The sequence below is a fragment of the Lissotriton helveticus genome, chromosome 2_1 (genome assembly GCF_964261635.1).
Source record: "Lissotriton helveticus chromosome 2_1, aLisHel1.1, whole genome shotgun sequence".
NCBI lineage: Eukaryota > Metazoa > Chordata > Amphibia > Caudata > Salamandridae > Lissotriton > Lissotriton helveticus.
In genome coordinates this window covers 1,664,523,253-1,664,543,913 of record NC_136059.1, presented here as the reverse complement: position 1 = coordinate 1,664,543,913, position 20,661 = coordinate 1,664,523,253, and positions in this window count along the sequence as shown.

The following is a 20,661-nucleotide window of genomic DNA, read 5'->3' as shown; positions in this document are numbered from 1 at the left end:
AACACAAACCCAAAGCAGGCGTAGCCAGGAGAAATGTTTACATATCTCCTTGTTTTTTCCTCTTTCCTTGGGTGCTGCATTCGGCAGCACACATAGAATGAGGAAAACGCCTCCTTTGTTTTTGAGCAGGAAGGGGCCCCTTCCTGCACAAAACCAATCATGCCACCAGCATACCCTTGAACCATCGTGCAAGGGTGCCTGCATTGGCGCTCGGCTGCAGTTTGTGTGTTGGCGCTAACAGAAGGACAAGAAAGCACCGTATTTTGTAGCTATGGTGCATTCCTGCCCTTTTCTTTCGACGCAGGGCAGCGCAGCTAGAAGGCTTAAGGCACTGCTCTCCGCCAAAATATTGTAAATATGCCACTGCATATCTACCATTCAGGATGCCAATTTGATGTGAAGTATAGGAAATGGGAATATATTATAAAGGGTACTCCCAAGTATACTTGTTAGGTCTAGAGGGGGAGAGATAAACAGCAAATACAAATAAGAAACCTCTGTACTGACCTATAATTCCTTCAAAGTAGAATTTATCTAAACATTTCTCAGAGACGCAACTTTAAAGGAAAGTATTCAACTAAACATATTGTTCTTTCGTTTTTCATTTATTTTCATTTTCATAATTTGCGAGAAAGAATTTCTTTTTAACATTTTATGGTTTTTAAAAATATATATATCATAAAGCAAGGAAAAATATTTTGATTGGAAGATGGATAGACAATATTCCATCATCTGTGTGGCTTTTACTTAAAATGTTTAGGACACTCTTGTTAGCTTGTACCAGGCATTACTTTGCACCTCAATGAGCCTTTAGGCAAAACTGACGCTATCCTGATGTGCACAGTATATTCCTAAAGTACACACATTTTCTCTACATACTGAATAATACCCTACAGCTACATATTGTAGCTGGCCTACACAGAAACGACTTTTATAAATCAGCAATCACTATTTTTTTCAAATCATAAAATGGTCACAATACCTCACAAGGAGAACTTCATATCAGGTCAGATTACAGAATGCACATAACAGCACCTCAGAGAACCGATTCTGCTTGCACCAGCCTATTTAACATTACCCTAAAATATTAGGAATACTGAGAGCTGATGACAAAACCTGGACACCTAAAAGTACCCATTTCCTATACTTGAAATACATATAAGAAACCTCTGTACTGACCTATAATTCCTTCAAAGTAGAATTTATCTAAACATTTCTCAGAGATGCAACTTTAAAGGAAAGTATTCAACTAAACATATTGTTCTTTCGTTTTTCATTTATTTTCATTTTCATAATTTGCGAGAAAGAAACATTTTTTAACATTTTATGGGTTTTTAAAAAACATATATCATAAAGCAAGGAAAAATATTTTGATTGGAAGATGGATAGACAATATTTACAATGACAAATTCATTTTTGAACCCCACATAAAAATTTCACAGTATTGACAATCTTTCTAACATTCACTCTACATCACTCATTCTGACTCCACACATACTCTTACCAGTGAGAAAATACAATAAAAGACAACAAATGACATCAATACATCTGAGAATCCTATTTGATCTATTATAAGTAAAATCGCATGGTTTATCACTCTGATGGGTTCTATCTTGTGTGTTTCTTCTTCCTTTGTTCTAATTCATTATGCATTTCTTTGTTCGGATGTCCCAGATGTATAGGGCCTACGTACGTTTCGGTGAACTGTCTAGTTTACATCACCTTCATCAGGGCCAAACAGATACATAACAAACAATTATTAAAATAAGGGGGTTCTTCACATCTGAAAAAAGAAATATGATATACTGCATATTAGTTAGACAGTATATGTTGCATCCTGATTCTCAAAAGCCAGACTATGTGCTTATAATTAGTATCAAAGTGCTGTGTTAGATAGTAGGCTCATGCTATGATGCCTCTATTAGCAAAGAATTTGTCGCAGTGACCAAAGAGATTAGAGACCCAAGAGATTTATAGCTTGTGGCAGATTTTTAGAATAGATACATTTGTTCTATTTTATAGGACTCAGCTCCTAAAAAGAAAAAGAAGGACATAAGATCAATCAAGACTGCTACCAATATCCGAATAGACTTCTGATATCTGCTTAATAGACATTACATTTGGGCCTGATAACGGCTATAAGGTAGAATCCCTTTTAAGTAACAAGAAACTCGCTCAGAATTGAATAAAGAGTAGCATCAGTCTAACCTTTGTAAATATTCTCTCCTTATTTTAGCATTCGAGATCAATATCTGATAGCATATCAGTAACTGTATTCCTACCAAGCGGTTATTCTCACCGTAATCGTAGGTACCTCTAAATATGATCTTACTAGGTGGTTGTTTTGACACTACAATGTATCTTTCAGATCACAGACACACTGGTTAGATACTTTTCTCAGTTGTCCCTGCTTTCTTACTTTCTCACTACTCATCTGAGTATATAATCATCACAACTCTTCTAAAATCTGCCACAAGCAATAAATCTCTTGGGTCTCTAATCTCTTTGGTCACTGCAAAAAATTCTTTGCTAATAGAGGCATCATAGCATGAGCCTACTATCTAACACAGCACTTTGATACTAATTATAAGCACATAGTCTGGCTTTTGAGAATCAGGATGCAACATATACTGTCTAAGTAATATGCAGTATATCATATTTCTTTTTTCAGATGTGAAGAACCCCCTTATTTTAATAATTGTTTGTTATGTATCTGTTTGGCCCTGATGAAGGTGATGTAAACTAGACATTTCACCGAAACGTACGTAGGCCCTATACATCTGGGACATCCGGACAAAGAAATGCATAAGGAATAAGAACTAAAGGAAGAAGCAACACACAAGATAGAACCCATCAGAGTGATAAACCATGGGATTTTACTTATAATAGATCAAATAGGATTCTCAGATGTATTGATGTCATTTGTTGTTGTCTTTTATTGTATTTTCTCACTGGTAAGAGTATGTGTGGAGTCAGAATGAGTGAAGTAGAGTGAATGTTAGAAAGATCGTCAATACTGTGAAATTTTTATGTGAGGTTCAAAAATGAATTTGTCATTGTAAATATTGTCTATCCATCTTCCAATCAAAATATTTTTCCTTGCTTTATGATATATATTTTTTTTAAAAACCATAAAATGTTAAAAAATGTTTCTTTCTCGCAAATTATGAAAATGAAAATAAATGAAAAACGAAAGAACAATATGTATAGTTGAATACTTTCCTTTAAAGTTGCATCTCTGAGAAATGTTTAGATAAATTCTACTTTGAAGGAATTATAGGTCAGTACAGAGGTTTCCTATATGTATTTGAAGTATAGGAAATGGGTACTTTTTAGGTGTCCAGGTTTTGTCATCAGCTCTCAGTGTTCCTAATATTTGAGGGTAATGTTAAATAGGCTGGTGCAAGCAGAATCGGTTCTCTGAGGTGCTGTTATGTGCATTCTGTAATCTGACCTGATATGAAGTTCTCCTTGTGAGGTATTGTGACCATTTTATGATTTGAAAAAAATAGTGATTGCTGATTTATAAAAGTCGTTTCTGTGTAGGCCAGCTACAATATGTAGCTGTAGGGTATTATTCAGTATGTAGAGAAAATGTGTGTACTTTAGGAATATACTGTGCACATCAGGATAGCGTCAGTTTTGCCTAAAGGCTCATTGAGGTGCAAAGTAATGCCTGGTACAAGCTAACAAGAGTGTCCTAAATGTTTTAAGTAAAAGCCACACAGATGATGGAAGGAATGCAGAGTAAATCAAACATTCAGCCCCAGTGAAAAGATCTGGTTTAAATCCATTGTTCTTTTGCTCACCATGCCACTCCACTTTAGACCCATCCATATGCAAATCAGTCTTGACCCTGTGCCTCATGAGAACAGTCCAGCCTGAACTTCCAAGCCAGGTACTCTTTGGAGCAGAAACAAGCATCCTGGGACCGGTTTCAGGACATCACCCCTCATCAGCCAGTCTAGCTTGAATCCAGTGGCACAGTGAGCCCGGTACCCACGTCTTTGCATACGCGGCACACTTAGGGGGACAAAGCAAAAGACACACAGATGATGCAGAGCAAATCAAACTTTCACCTCCAGTCAAGAGATCTGGGTTAAATCCATGATTCTTTTGCTCACCGTGCCACCGCAGTTTAGACCCAGCCATTTGTAAATAAGTCTTGAACCTGTGCCTCATTTGTTGAAAGTGCAGTATTACCACATCCAAAAGCCAACTTGATTTATACATAGTACCAAAATACAGAGAATCATTAATCAAGTGATTTCTAAAATCATGTGAAAGCATGAAATGTAGCCACTGTAGTGGTGATGGTCTCCTTGTATGATTATTACAATCCAAGAGATACCGTTGAGAAGAAAATTAGAATAAGAACAGACCAAGCGTAGTGTGAAGGCTGCCCATACTAAGACCCAGCTAGGATTAAAAAGGCAAGATTATTCGAGTCCCTTTCAAGAAGATTTTGATATGCTCAGTCTCCTATTCTTTCCATGGGAATTTAAAGCAGCCAGAAATTGCACAGCGGTAAGTTACGTTGATGACTGTGGGCTGTGCCCCGAAATCTCAAATCAGATCACAAATATATCCAGAGAGATTCTACCAACTTGCCAATACCTTTTCCGAATCACAGCCCCCCCTCAGCACTTTATCTTGCCTAGTTGTGTGGACTGAAATCCTGGATCCATCATCACACTCTAAATTTAAGGAAGACATCTTATTTTACACCACATTTCACACCACATAAACAGCATAGAAGAGATTCAAGAACTAGCTAACACCTGACTCCTGCACTATTTTCTGGTCAACGGCCAAGGTGTGAAAATATGCAAATTAATTGTTTTGTAGTTTCATTAGAAGAGAGCTAACTTTTTCATGCTAAATGTTACCCTAATGCTTTTTACAAGCTGATTACTCTCCTTGAAAATGCCTACAGGAAATTACTACAGGAAACATGGGCAACCAACCCTATCATGTTACAGAGCTATAAAGGATATTTTGAGGCCGCAATTAAGCAACATAAACATGCTCGCCCTGGAGGGGGTCTAGCAATATTCATATCCATTGACCTGAGAGTGGAACACGAGCAGCTGGTCAAGAATAATTGTAACTTCCAAACAGTAAAGTTACAATATAAAGCAAGTAATCAAGTAAAATTAAAAACCTTAATGCTGATCAATGTATATATTCCCCCAACACAGAGTTCAAGGATTAATATGTGTGCTACTCTTACCAGTCTCCTATTGGAGAAAATGATGAATGATCCTTTCGTAGATTTTATACTTACGGGGGATTTTAATTTAAATCTATTAGTATCTTTTATAAGAGACAATACTGCACAGTCACAAGATCATCAATGGGCAATCCCTGAGAAGATACTTGATTTAATAAAAAAAGTTCAGGCAAAGTAAAGTAGGAACACATTTTGTGAAGGACATAGAAGCAATGGGACTACGAATATTAAATGGGAGATTCCTGTTAGATTCACCACCCGCATGGACGTTTCATTCACATAATTCAAAGTCACTTATTGACTATACGATGGTATCACTGAACATCTTTAACAATTTTACCTTGTATTATCTAAGGAAGGTGTCTGATAGTGACTGCAAAGTAGAAAACACCAATTGTATCTGACAACACAATTCCAGACAGGAACCATCAACTATAGAAGACTTATCTGAAAACCACTCAATAAAGATGACATCAATGAACTGGCGCAAAAACTTGTTAAAGATTGTTCTGAAGATAAAACCTTGAAGTCCCCAATTGAACAATGGATAAACTTTACACGTAAAATAGTCAAACAGTATGATTTTTCACCTAAAGTTAGGAAAAAACAAGTGATACAAATGGAAAAAAGGAAAATCAATATTATTTTACCTTATACAGTAAGGAAAATGAGACGGACTCGTAACAAACTCAGGAGACAGTTAACCAAGTTTCCAAACAACAAAGAAATAACAATTAAACTAAAAAACACAAATCAAAATTTGAGGAAATTAATTTGGAATGAAAGAAACCAAGCTAAGCATGATCTTTGGCCAAAAAATGTTATGCTAGTAACCAAGCAAACTCAAGGGAGTTTTAGAAAATGATAAATGGGCTAGTAAGACCTAATAAATCCGTGGTAGCATCTGTATTAACTGAAAATGAATGGGTTAATTTTCTAGTAAAACATTTAAATTCCGATGGGAAAGTAATGAATCAGGATGATAATCAGAAAAGGATGGACACACTAAATCTTGAATATGAGCGTGAAATTGATATAACAAAGCCTCAAGTGTCTAAATTATTAATGAAACAAAAAGATGGGACACCAGGTCCCAACAGTATTCCGTTTGCCCTGTATAAGGAAGAACCGGGCCTATGGTCAGAACATCCAACAGAGTTTTTAAAGAAGTAGCACGGACAGGGCCAAATACCTGAATCCTGGAGAGGGTCGATAATATCCCCTATTTATAAGAAAGGAAATTGGGCCCATCCAAAAAACTATGGTCTAATCACTCTTTAACATACAGATGCCAAATTGTTTGCAGGGATTTTACTTTCAAATCTATCTGAATGGGCAAAGGAAAAACAGATACTCCCGCCTGATCAAACAGGATTTATTAAAGGACTAGAAACTACTACAAAATATATTAGCTCTATCGGTACTAATGGATAAAACGATTTTAACGGAACAACCCTTGTATTTGTGCTTTGTGGATTTTAGATCGGCTTTTGATTGCGTGAACAGACAACGCATGTGGAAAAAATTTAAAGAGAAAGATATTCCAGTGCCATTATTAAAATTGATTCAACTCCTGTATACCGACACCTGGGTCAGAGTGTGGATGGGGGATGGCCTGACACTAACAAAGGAAATATTAATGACAGCAGGACTAAAGCAAGGGTGTGTACTGGCCCACTACTTTTTTACCTGTTTTTAGCAGATCTTACAGATGCACTGAATGATATAAATGCACACCCACCTAAATTATCCAACAAACAAATATCTAACTTGCTCTACTCAGATGATGCCATACTCTTAAGCCATACAAAAGTGGGTTACAACGGTTAATATATCGAATATCATTGTATTCAAAAGAAAATGGGATGGTAATAAATTATACAAAGAGTAAAGTTATGGTGATTACTTAAAATTCAAAACTTAAATATAAATCTAAATGGTTTCTGGAAAAAGTCCAATTAGAACAAGTAGAATCTGGGTATTTTATTCAATGACAATGGAAACTTTCTCCCGCAAAAACTTGATATTCAAAGCAAAGCAAATGTCTTGAAAGCAGCATTTAGGATCCTACAGAATTCACAAAGCGATCTGACTTACTGTCCCTTCCTAAATGTCATATCAGAAAATTTGCTGCCTACTTTAACATACCGTAGTGAGGCTTTAAATGGAAAAGACTCTGTGATAATAAATAATGCGGTCTCAAAAACTTTTAAAACCCTTTTTCGTCTGCCTAATAATGCATCCCAAGCGCAAGTAAGATGAAGTTTGGCCTAAATAACCAGTTGTATGCGAGAAAGGGACAAGTTATTAAAGTATGGAACAGAATAAAAAATGACCATGATAACCAAATGTCCCAGCTATTATGGCAGGAAATAAGTAAAAACAGGAAATCACAGGCCTGGAAATACTTAAATACCTTAAGCATTAGAAGAATTTCATGTGATGCCGATCTGGGGAACTACAATAACCCAGGAATCATTTAAAAAAGCCATCAACAAAATAATAAATCATCTATCGCTGATAAGAGATAAAGACATATTAGCAAACATGAAAACATGCATGGCCAATAATAAGTGGATTTTCAAAGAAGGAGGTACAGCCATATTTAGAAACGCCATGGTCTTTGAAAAATAAACAAATCTTCATAAAAGCACGATTTGGTTTATTACCGGGCTTATGTCATCTACTTCCTTGGATAAAGTCAGAAGAGAACCCGCTATGTAGGCTATGTAAATCTGGGGAGGAGAACATTATGCACTTTCTGTGTCTCTGTACTGAATTGGAAAATTAAAGAAAAACCATACTCAAGAGACCATTCAATGATCTAGGAGTAAGGACATGCAGGCAAGCATTGATATTATGTCTGCACTCCGGTGACATACTTTTGAACTTTGCTTTTGTACATTTTTTATTGAGAATAGGAACAAAATTAGAAGAGCTCAACCTAAAACCTATAACTACCATATTTTAAAATACACCACAAAATGAATTTTATCAAATGTAATTCAGTTAAAAATACAGCATTTTTTAATACTTGCTGTTTTAACTGTTTTATGTCATATTATTATATGTTTATTGTTTCATTGTAAGATTTTAATTAATCAAACAATAAAGATTAACTTATCCTTGAAAATGCTTGGATGTAGACAGATACCTGGGGAATGGTTTGGTTTATTCGAGACTATTGTCATAGTTTACCTCAGGACTGACCTAGCCATCCGCTTAAATCATAAACTAACTTGCATGTTTCAATTAAAGCAAATGGATTGCTTCACCTCTCAAGTGTATGGAGGACAACTATAAATAGCAAAAGTGTCAGGCTGCATTTTATTGTGATTAAGATTCAAGGCTATCTGAAAACATGATTGAGAGTGTTTCATGTTGTTTGGCAGGTTAAGGGACTTTTGTTAGAAATGAAGAAAGCTTGTGCCCTGGGTTGTTTGCCTTTAGTTGTCTTATATATCTTTGTGTCATTCTTATTTGAGCATTCATGTGTGACATGTAAGCTGCAGAAAAATAGCCACTGATCCCATGTTATTTTCAAATCCAGCAGCAGATTTATCAAACTATTGGGTTGCATTGCATCACACAAGGTAACACAAGGGCAATGCAACACTAAACTCAGATTTACCAAGCCACGCAAGGACACCCTGCAAGACCCTGTGGAGATTAGTAAATCTGGAGTAATGCAAGGTGACTCAAGTCGCTGCCTTCCTTTATTCTGCCACAGGGAGGAGTGCCAAGGGTGGAGCGTGTGGGGTCCCATGCATCCCCCCATGGATTTTTTTGCATTCCCGGATTTACCAAAAATGGTAGACCTGGGAATGTGTCAAAATACTATGCCTTCCCAGGGTAGGTGTAACATGGAGAAATAACTTAATTTCTCCATGTTTTTTCCTGTTTCTACTTGTGCTGTATTCTGCAGCACACATAGAAGAGAAAAACACCTCAAAGGATTATTTTTGTTTTGTTCAGGAAGGTATCCCTTCCTGCACAAAAACAATACTTCAGGCACCACAGATACCTTTCTACCATGATGCAAGAGTGCCTGCACTGGTGCTAGGCAGTCAAAATAGCGAGGACAGAAAAGTGTCATATAATGTTAAACATAGTTCATTCCTGCCCTCTTCCTTTCATGCAGTGCAGTGCAGCAAGGTATCTTGCTGCGTTGTGTGAAAGTTTGATAAATCTGCACCCCAATGTCTTAACAACTTAGTGGAAGCAGTGTTGATTATTCACGTACAAGGTGGATGGGATTGGAGGTTGTCATGAACTTGACACAATTACTAGATCTAAAAATTTCCTCGTGATTAATAGACTGCAAACCTTAAATTAGACATACATTAACAGTAGTCATTACCAATAGTCATCCAGATTTTTTGCAAGATGATGCTTTGTCATCATAACTGAGTGATATCGATGTAAAGAACTCACTTTTATTTTCTTCTCGTAGTGATGGAAGGCCAGTGTCACAATGAAAGTAATGCAGAACTTTATACTACCAGTCTTCCATTGTGTGGTGTCAACCTAAGATCCCACTGTGGATCTCATCACCTTCGAACAGGTTTAAGATGGTCTCCCTTTCTTTCCTCGCATCTTATTAATAATTGTACTGATAATACTGATGTACTGATATTTGATGATGGGTGAGTCTCAGTCCAATCAGGTCAATACAGCATTTTGTCAAGCTGAATCCTTTTACATACATTGATAAGTGCTGAGGCATTCTCTCACCACAGTAATACCAACATAAAGGCCTTCATTAGGACTGGCCTATTAACGCCTATGTGCTTGGTAGTAGAATTACCAGGAATTATGAGTTTAGCCAGAGCACCACCAGTGAATGGTATTCTACCGAGAGATTTCACATGCTGAAAGAAGACAAAGAATGCAGATGCAATATAAGAGGAAAAACATGCAGGAATCAGTACAGTATATCTGGTTACTACACGTTACTCCTTAAAAAAATGCAATTGCCATTATTTCCCCTCCAACGTTAGTGGGAGCCCAGCAACACTAGTACCGAGGGGGCACATTCATGGTGATTCTAAAGGACTTCGGTGTGTAGTTTTTTAGTATTTACAGTGAACTCAAATTTAAATACCTGAATCCCCAAAAACACTCTCTGGTGTGCGTACAAAGTTCCAAAGATGGACTTAGGTCATTAATGTAATAATAGTCTGGCATAAATAGCAAGTAAAGTTGCGTCGGCATTCTTTAATCAAAGACCCCTCGAATTTCAGAGCTATGCATTTGCAAATTGACTTAAGGGAGGTAGTGTACAGATAGTGCACAACCTTTATTTTTTTATTTGTGTTGCACCTCTTTTGGCAATGCATGCTGTTTGTGCTTGCTTTCCTTCCATAGAACCAGCATTAGCTACTTTCAATCTAAAACGTATGATGTCTTTCTGCTATTAAGCTGCCAATAGATTCCTTCAGTCAAACAAGTTTCATTTAAAATGTGAAATAGCAAAACAACGAGTAATGTTGGATGACTATTATTTAAATTCTACAATTGTCAGAGCCATAGATTTGGGAGTATAGGGGGAACTGGGTTCTTGTGCAAGTGTTTACTTGTTTAGAGGCCATCATACAAAGAGGAAATGTGGCCTAACCTCCCCACCAGAAGACCTTGGAAATCAAGAACCACATCTTGTGATTCTAGACAAATCACTTAATCACCCTAGCTAAAAATGAATCTGACCTTCTGTAATGTGTGAGGGTACTCATGTAAAGTTGCTCTATTGCCATTGAGCCAAGTTCATGCTATAAAAAAACTTCCAAAAAGAAAACAGAAATGAAGTCCTCCATTAATAATGTTCTGGCTATGTTTCTGGATGTTTCAGAAAGCTGGTATCTGCCCTGAGCATGGATTGGGTGCCCACTAGGACTGGGCAGGAAAATTCATTCAACTCGCGGAATTGGCAGAATTCGGGAACTCCGTGCTAAATTCCGCCATCCTGTACATGGCAGAATTATTTTCAATTGGTGCGTGCAGGAATTGTTTTGGCACATGCTGGCGAGCATAACAAGAATTGCCGGCCGCTCATGAGCACGCATGAGATGTGTCGGCCACCAGTGCAGCTTTGAGCCATGACGGTGCCTTCTGATACCTTTATTGAGCACGAGAGACCGCGTCTGCACCTCGAGTAGATTCTATACTAGAGAAGACATTTTTGAGTTAATATTCTGCTTCAATGGACTGCTCATGTTGGAGAAGTCTTTCTTTCTTTAACTTTTTTTTCAACAAGAAGGAAGTTCCCCAGACACTCCAACTTCCTGTTCCTGTCCAGCATACTATACCTAAGTTCTTTGTCCATCTCCGAGTCACTTTAGTTTGGATTTGGAGCTGGAAGGATCACTTTCTCTGTCTGCAGCATATATACCATTGGATTTAAGGACTTTAGGGCATATTATCAAGAACAGCGATAAAATGATCGCCGCTTTAGTGGCAGTTTCCCGCCGCTAAAGCGGCGATAATTTTTATCGCCGTTCTTGATAATATGCCCCTTTGTTTTTGTGATATCCAAGTAAGTTCAAAACCTGTTGGCTAAGTGTGTTGTTTGCTTGATAGAGAGCATGCACCAGAAATTATTTGCACTTTTAAAATGTGTTATGGTGGTATCAGTAGAGGCGTTGTTATTTTTTTGCATTACATTTTTCATCTTTTGTAAAGGGTAAAAGCTGCAAAGTTAAAGACATTTTCTATATGTTGCTAAATTTGCATTATTAATGTATTTCACAATGTGGCCTACTCTGCCCATGGGCATTCCAGCCAGTATGACCAGTACTAGTCATGGGTGCATGAAACAACTGTTTCTGTGGAAACGTTTTTTTGTTGCATTTCACATTCTTTTTCTGCAAAAGGCGTATAGGTGGAGTAATATTTGATGTCTTGAGAGGATGTGCGTTGTTGTAAAAATTTGTATAGCTCAGTTAATTTTTGTTTTTGGCATTGCTGAATTAATAGTAGTGTTTTTTCCAGAGTTACCATGCCTCCTGTGTCTGGCCAGTGTGTTTGTAAGCATTTTTTGTCACAGGCCACCATTTGTCTTTGTTCTCCATTCCATGTGACCAGGGGCCATTTTGTGTAGTCAGTATAGGCCTGCATGTGTTATTTGTTGTCCATGCCTCCTTGCTTCTTGGTTGACCATGTGGCAGTTGACCATTTTGTGTAGCCTGCCAGTGTTCTGTTGCATTTGTTGTGGCCATGCCTTCTTGCTTAGTGTAGTTGTTTGACCATGCCGTCAGCTGACATTTTGTGTAGCTAGCCAGTGTGCTTTTGCCATGGGCCTGCGTGTGTTCAGTTGTTGCAGCCATGCCTACATGCTTTCTGTTGGTGTTTGACCAAGGCCAGCGGCCATTTTGTGTAGTTAGCTAGTGTGCTTTTGCCATAGGCCTGCATGAGTTCTTTGTTGTGGCGATGCCTCCATGCTTGTTGCTGTTGGTTGACCCTGTGACCTGTGGCCATTTTGTGAAGCCACACTTTTTTCCAGTTCTCAAAGCCATTTTCTAGGGAGATTAATAGGAGAGAGCTATGCCTTTTTGTTTGCGTTCATTTTTTTACTTTCCCAGATGTCAGTTTAATATTATGCTTGAGGATCATTGTAGTATATGTATATCATAATTCTGAACAGTGTTTTATATTATATCCTTTTTTGCATTTTTTATTATTATTATTATTTGTAATATTTTTTTTAAGAAATGTAACTTTTGTGTACATTTTTAAATATGGGTACTTTTAAAAATGTTTTTTTAAAACTGCATTTTAATTTTTTATTTATTTGTTTACATTTGCCCACAATTCATCCACCCAAAACCTGCCCTAGGTGCACAGCCGCACAACAGCATTCCTTTTTTAAGTATTATTCCATTTTCCCTGGGCCCCCTGCCTGCCATAGGTGCACAGCACAGACACCAGCATTCATTTTTTGATGAATATTCCATTTCCCCTTAGGCCACCTTGCCTGCCATAGGCACAAACCAGCAATATTTTTTTTAAAGATTATTTCATTTGCCCCTGGGCCCCTTGCCGGCCATAGGCCCACACCAGCATTTATTTTTTAAGAATTATTCAATTTTCCACAGTACCTCCCTGACTGCTACAGCTGTCTCCCTTAGAGGCACATAAACAATCAGTTGCATCTGTATATTGTTCTCCTGATTGGAAATGAAATATTATATAATGGTGGTGTGGTTTGACTTTGGAATGGATACACTGTATTGTTGTTAATCATTTAGGATAATAACTTAAGTAACCACACTAAATTATATTGTCTTTGTCTTTACTAATTTAAAATGCAAAAATGCCACGTTTCACTAAATGTTTTTCTTGCATGTTTTTTCACCTAAAGTACTCCCAGACTGAAGGCTTGTACAAAGTGATGTGACCGCACAACACGTGACGTGAGTCCTCCAATCTCTTCTGCTTGTGCAGCTAAGTGCTACTGCCAATTGACAGAAAAAGGTGCCGGTTGGCACGCCAGTGGTGAGAAGCTGCTTTTTCTCACTTTCTTGGCAGCCCCTTTCTTTAGGACCAACTTGAAGCTGTCAGTTGGCAGTGGCCCTTAGCTGTCCACAGGGCTAGCTTTACTGATGGTGGCGCCCCGTGCAACAATGTTTGATGGCGCCCCACAAAGACCACCTCCGTCACAGACTCCCTCACTACCACCCTTTCACAGTACCCCTCGTCTCCCTAACCCCTTTCTCTCAGATTCATTACCATAGTTTTAAAGAGCCACCCGTACTAGTGTAGGGTGTCATTATACATCACCCACACAAACAATAATACATATGTAGATCAGTGTATAGGAAATGTTACATAAGGCACAGAATTATGAGGTGTAAGAGTCACCTGTCATCCATACTGGTAGGCAGTACAGTTTGAGTGTGCTTGGTCTGGAGAAGCACAAACTCAGAATTTTAAACTTAACACCATGGTTGGGGGTCCTTTTTAATAATAATAATACATTTCTACCCAAATAAACCCTTTTTGCGGCATTAGGATAATGAAAACTGGGGAAAAAATATGAAAGCTCTAATCTATACCTTGCATCAGCATGTAGCTCTTAGATGACAGTTAATAACTCACTGCTCTATATTCGAATTTTAACTTAAAGGCAAGCATCAAAATGATCTCTCTAACAAAAGCACTAACCACTGACCTTTTTATATTATGTGCACTCTGTGATCTGCATAGTACACTTTCTTTGCAGTAGGCATATTAGCCCTCTGTGCTACCTTACAATTAGTCAAAACGTCCACTAGACAAAACTTTGCTCTGGATCCAGGAAGAACATTATTCCCCTGAAGTTATCTTGACGTTTTTATGGTTTCCTGAAAATTGCTCGAGGCCTGCCCTGAACGCAGCAACAGGTGCTTTTATAACCTAATATACTTGCAAACACGGAGCCCCCACCCGAAGTCAGCGCCCAGTGCAGTGGCACTGATCGCACCGGCCAAGAGCCAGCCTTGGGTGCCCAAGCGGAAGAGATTGCCCTCCAATCTCATCCTCTTTTGCAGCTTAGTGCCACTGCCAAATGACAGCTTCAAGATGGCCCAAAAGAAAGTTGCTGCCAAGAAAGTGGCCAGTGAGAAGAAGCAGCTTTCCACCATTGGCATGCCGACTGACACCTTTTTCTGGAAACTTGTGCCTGCCGCACCATCTCTGGGGAGCCAGCTGGGAGCAGTCCTCTTGCAACAACTGCACCACCCCAACCTAAGCCCAAACCAACGTCTGTCAGTGAGGCTGCCTCTGCAATCATGGCGATGCCAATGAGCAGTGACATTGATTTGGATTTGCCTCTTTTGCAAAGCAGTACCCAACCATTGCAGGAAGCTGATCAAAGTGGACAACAGCTGCAGACAGCAATAGTAGGTCTTCCTGAAGTAGAAGCAAGAAGAGGTTCAGCTTCCTACTGAGAATAAACCTCATCTTTCTGAACTATTGGCTACCAGATCTCCAGCATGGATTGGACCCCAGCTGAGTCTGAAACACTCCAGGGAAAAGAATAGTACCTGAAAGCTTTGCCATTATGGGTGATGAGGATGAAAAGCCAGTCATTGTCACGGAATCTGGCCCAGAGGAGACTGACATTACCTATCCTATTCGACCTGCTCCGAGGTATACACCTGCTAAGCCATGTATCCACCAATACCTCTGTAGAAGTACGCACTGCAGAGAGATCATCATAGACACACCCACCTACCTCTAGTTTTTCGGGCTTCGGCAGTGGCACCAGTTGCCAATTATAAAAGTTCACCTCCCCAGTTTTGGGGTTCTTTATGATTAGCAAGCAGGAGGATAACATTGCAATAGGCTTCATTTGCCGCACGAGTGTACATCGAAGTAAGCCTTGTTCACACTGTGGTATAGCGGTCAAATGACCCATTTGAAAAAAACATAATGGAATCTACTGGGAGGGGCACCTTGAAAAAATAGCTGCAGGTGGTGTTGGCAAAGATGAGGAGAACAAGGAATCTGCTCCAATCACAGTGGAAGGTGATGAGGAAGAAGAGGGGTACACAAAGCAGCCCTGTCCTCAGTGGTGCACCAGTATCACCCACATCAGTAACCTCAAAATGGCACAAGAGTCTGAGGAAGACATGACAGCAACAACAAATAGTGACTGCCCCAAGACACACGTGGAGTCTACCTGCTGGTTCTTTCCTTTGGAAGTTGCTTGTGTCAGTGGCACCAGAAAAAGAAATCTAGGCTACTATTACTGAAATGTTTAGGCAGGAGGGGCTGTATGAACGCAACTACCCAACAACACTTTTATACAACGGGAAGCTGGCTAAAATGTTAGCACTGGACTTTCTCCCTTTTTCTTTTGTGGAAGGAGTGTTTTTTTTTACAATTTGGTGCGGTCATCTGCCAAAAATGGAGGGTTCCCAGCCGGACCTATTTTGCCAGAGTTGCTTTACAAGCACTCCATCAGGACGTGCTGTAATTGGTTGGACAAGCTTTGCAGCAGAGTGCTGTTCACACTATTCACCTAACAACAGACATGTGGACCGGTTGTTACACTACTGATTACATGTTGATCACTGCACACTGGATCTCTTTCGTCGGGGTTAGGGAACAGCTATTTACGGGTCTCGGTGCTGAAGAAAACTTTAAGAGCATTCGGCGGCATGCAACAGTACCCATGTTCATCATGGAGACATCCCATATAGCTGCAAACATCTTGGAAGACTTTAGCAACAAGGTGTTTTAATGGCTGTGACCCCGAGGTGTCAGAATTGATTTGGTTGCCACTGACAATGACAATAACAATAACATAGTTAAGGCAGTGGCAGATGGTAAATATTTCAGGGTCTTCTGTTTGGCGCATTGCATCAACATCGTTGTGTAGGACTTTCTCAAAAAAGTATCTCTAGTCCAGTGGCAGCTCCTCTGCTATGGTGAAGGAGCGTTGCCCCACTGTTTTGAGCAGTGGAAAGGAAATATAAAATGATAATGAATTTAGGTTATTATTATTTTATGTTTTCTTTGCAAGCTGACGGGTGGGTAGGGCTACTACGCTCAAGGAGCAGGGCAGGGGAGGAGTGTTTTGCCCACACAATGACTTTTTGGTCGGCCCTCTCGGGCCTCCCAAACCAGGCATGCAAACTTTCTCCTTCTCCATGTGGGCTGCATTACAGCCTGCGTGGAGAACATGCCCACCCCTAATGCCCCTGGCTGAACGCCGTGTCAGGATGCTCAGACCAATTGGCTTAGAGGAGGGAGGGAGGCAGGCTGCCTGCTTCCTGAATTCAGAAGAAGGAGAGCAGGAGCATGACATGAGATGCGGGACTTCGGACCCAGCAGAAAGGTAATTCAATCATATATTTTCTAAGCTCCCTCATGCAATCGCGACCCCCCTGCATGCTGCCCCACACCCACCTGTGAGCAATGCCGGGCCGCCACTGATCTAGTCAGCAAGTTACTGACCACCAGCAGAAGACTCTGCACTCAATCCAGTAATTTTTATACAGCCAGGAAGCAGTTGAGGATCATTCAGTGTTCTAATAGAGTACCGGCTAAAGCTCTAATACAGGAGGGACAAACACATTGGAATTCGACCTATTTCATGTTGCAACATCTGTTTGAGCAGTACAAACTGATCAATGAGTATGCAATGCAAAGAGGGGTGTAACTGGGAAAAGCATAATCATTAAGATGGACAGCCTATTCAAATGCCTGACAGAGATTCTACATCCTTTTGCGGTTTCACATGGAAGTCAGCAAGGAGGACAGTATGATGGCCAAGCGATTCATTTGTTGCATCTGCTACAAGAACAGTTAAAAAAAGCTGTCTGAAAAGTTTGCATTCCGAGGTGTGAATGAAAATGAAGATTCCCAAGTGTTGGTTGAGGACTTTATCCTTCACTTGACTAATAATTCAAGCCTGCAAAGAGACATTGTATCGTCAAAAGAGTACAGCTGTGCCACAATACTTGATTCATGGTGCAAGAAAATACTGGTCCTTTTCATTCCTTTTTGCAGAAGGGGATGTTTTACAATACAAGATGTGGATTGTTGAGTGAGTGAGAGACCTGGAATAAGAACAGCTGGGCATTAGAGTCCCACTCCTGGACAGACGTTCTAGGGTGTCTGCATTAATTTCCAGAGAGGGCAGTCCTGTTGTCTCACAGTAGCCAACACCAGCAACAAGAACACTTGCTGCAATAATAACAAGAATAGAAGAATCAGCCCCAACCTCTCCATTGACTTGGTTTCAAGTGGCAGGTCTTAAGTCAAGTGCAGCGGCCAAAGCAAAAGAGACAGAGCAAGTGGCAGTATCAATAACTATTCAGAGGAAGTTCCAGGACTATCTGGATGACCCAAGAGAGGTCTATGTGGCTCAAAGCCTATTGGTGCATTGGTATGTGAAGATGCGCCAATGGCCAGAGCTCAGCAGGCTGGCAATAAAAGGTCTGGTTTGTCCTGGAGCCAAGGGTGTCTGCTGAGTGTGTGTTCAGAGCAGCTGGCACAGCTGGCACAGTGAGAAGGACCAGCCTCTCTCCTGAAAACGTGGCGAGATTGACCATGATCAAAATGAGCCAACCCTCCATACTACACAATTACACCATTCCTGAAGTACCACAGGAGTAGGATGAGAGTGATTGGTCAGATCCAAGTGTGTTAGCTGACCAACTTCTGGGTGTACCACCTGAGTTTGAGGAGGATCTCTACTTCTTTGACTGGGGGAAGGCCACCTTAGAAATGTTTAATTATTATTTATCATCAAACTGCCTTGCCAAAATAACCAAAAAAATGATATAGCTAGGGGAATATTATATATTTTGTTTGTTTGTGTCTGACTGACTTATGCATCCCCACCATTTTAGGCACATGTACGGGGGGGTTTGAGTTGGACCAGTGTGCAGTGCAGAAGGCCCCCAAATCCCCTTAAGGACATTGAAGACAATGCCTGCCTGTGTACCATGCCTATCCTTTTTTTCGTCCCCTAGCAGGACTGCCCCAGGTCATTTGATATACAAGGCTGCCCAATGTGTGTTGCTTGCATCAAAGATGAGATACAATTGTGCACCACCATGCTACTGCTCCAATGAGTGATATATTATTTAGTGGTTGTGAGTGATGATTCATGTGGTGGCAAACAGTGAACTTCATTTTGATGATTTGCAATGTTTGGGGTCTGATGGGTGATCATTTTTCCTGAAGGGGATTCGTCCTTTCACACTTAGCGAGATTTACTTGCCTACTCCCCCTTTTTTCTGGTTCTCAAACTTCAGAGACCAGACCAGTCAGTTTAGTTAACAAACACAAATCTACATAGGAAAATTATTTAAATAATGTTTCTATCCTTGTTCATCAACAGCAGTGCACAACAGGTTGATCGCTCTCATTTGGGTTTGGATGGAGTTGGACTGATTTGTTACTTGGAGTCAGGTTGATGGAAGGAGTCAGGGCGGGACATATGTAACCTCGACAGGCAGAAGAAGGAAGTTATAGGCTTCAGGGAAACCAACATAATGACTCTGAGAGGCCTAATCAGCTCTGAGGACTGGAGAGAGGTGTGTTGATTTGGGAAATGCTGCTGAGTACATGTGGTGAATCAAATGTGAAACTCCTTTATTATGTGGTTGTGGTCGGGGGAGGGCTGTTGTTCTAACTGGAGACAGACATGTGATGTAACATTATCACATAATGCACGCACTCTGCTAAATGGTACGATGACAGTTATGAGATTGATCAGCCTGGTACATGCTTGTTAGTACTTGTGCATGATTGGCTGCAAATTGCGCTCACTTATCAGTTAATTAATTGCTCATGAGTCATAAAATGAAAAGATTGCAGCAGCCTACGCTCTTGCTCTGCCTCTTAATCTTGGTACACTCCTCATAAGGCTTACCTTCTGTCCTTCTCCTTGACTCTACAATATTGTTTCGGTGTTACAATCCTCAGGCCTTAGTCTTCTCCTGCACGAAAGGCGAAAGCTCTATATCATTCTTCCTTACCTTACAGGACTGATAAAGCCAAGTACCCAAGAGTGACAGACATTCCAAGAAGAATGCAGATGCAACACCCAATTTGGCAATACAGTGTAATTTTTCTCCTAACAACCATCATTTTTAGACCTGTGTGTATTCCCTTCACTCTTCTATAATTTGTATTTACTATTCCTCAAACCTAGATGACAGAACATTTAGAAGTATAATAACTTGGGTCCCCGGGGCAGTTTGCAGTGAATTTCACTGAACTGTGTCATACTCATTCCTTCATTTCCTTCCACAACAGATTGAAGATGATATGCTGCTCATGGCCCTGATGAATATTGTTGTTTTGTAGTGTTTGTGTTTGTCACACCTTTCCCCAACTCCTCTTTCCCATCCATTCATCAAACCCCTAACCCTCTTCTCCCATGCTGTGTGATTTGAGGTTTGACTTAATTTACACAATAAATAGATCACGCATTTGGTGGGGTGAATATGGTAAAAGCGACATCGATTCACTGTGGGAACTTCTATTACTTGAGCAATTGTCCAAACCAGCCCCAATTACCCCCCCAGACATAAAAGGGATCCGTGTTTTAGATACAGAATAACATTATTAATCAATGTTATCTTTCAGGCCTTGTGTTGCATAAACTCTTATCCTTGGCCGCTCCTGACTTTGAGTACACTTCTCCTGACTCTAGGATTTTGTACATTTTGTTTTAATTAAACACTAGTTTCCCATTGCTCAGAGAAGTTGCTATTGCTAGTTTTTGTTACAATATCAGGTCTTCTTTATTGTATCATGGTAGTATTCTGGTGTCAGTGTTTGATATTAATATATAATAACTAACTAACTCTGTGTTTCTTTCAATCTACTTGCCTGTGATGGATAATCATTTGGTTAATCCTACAGTGGAGTTCACATAGGTGGGAGTGGGACCTCGCTTGTGATGCCTACACTGTTAGCATGCTAGCCGG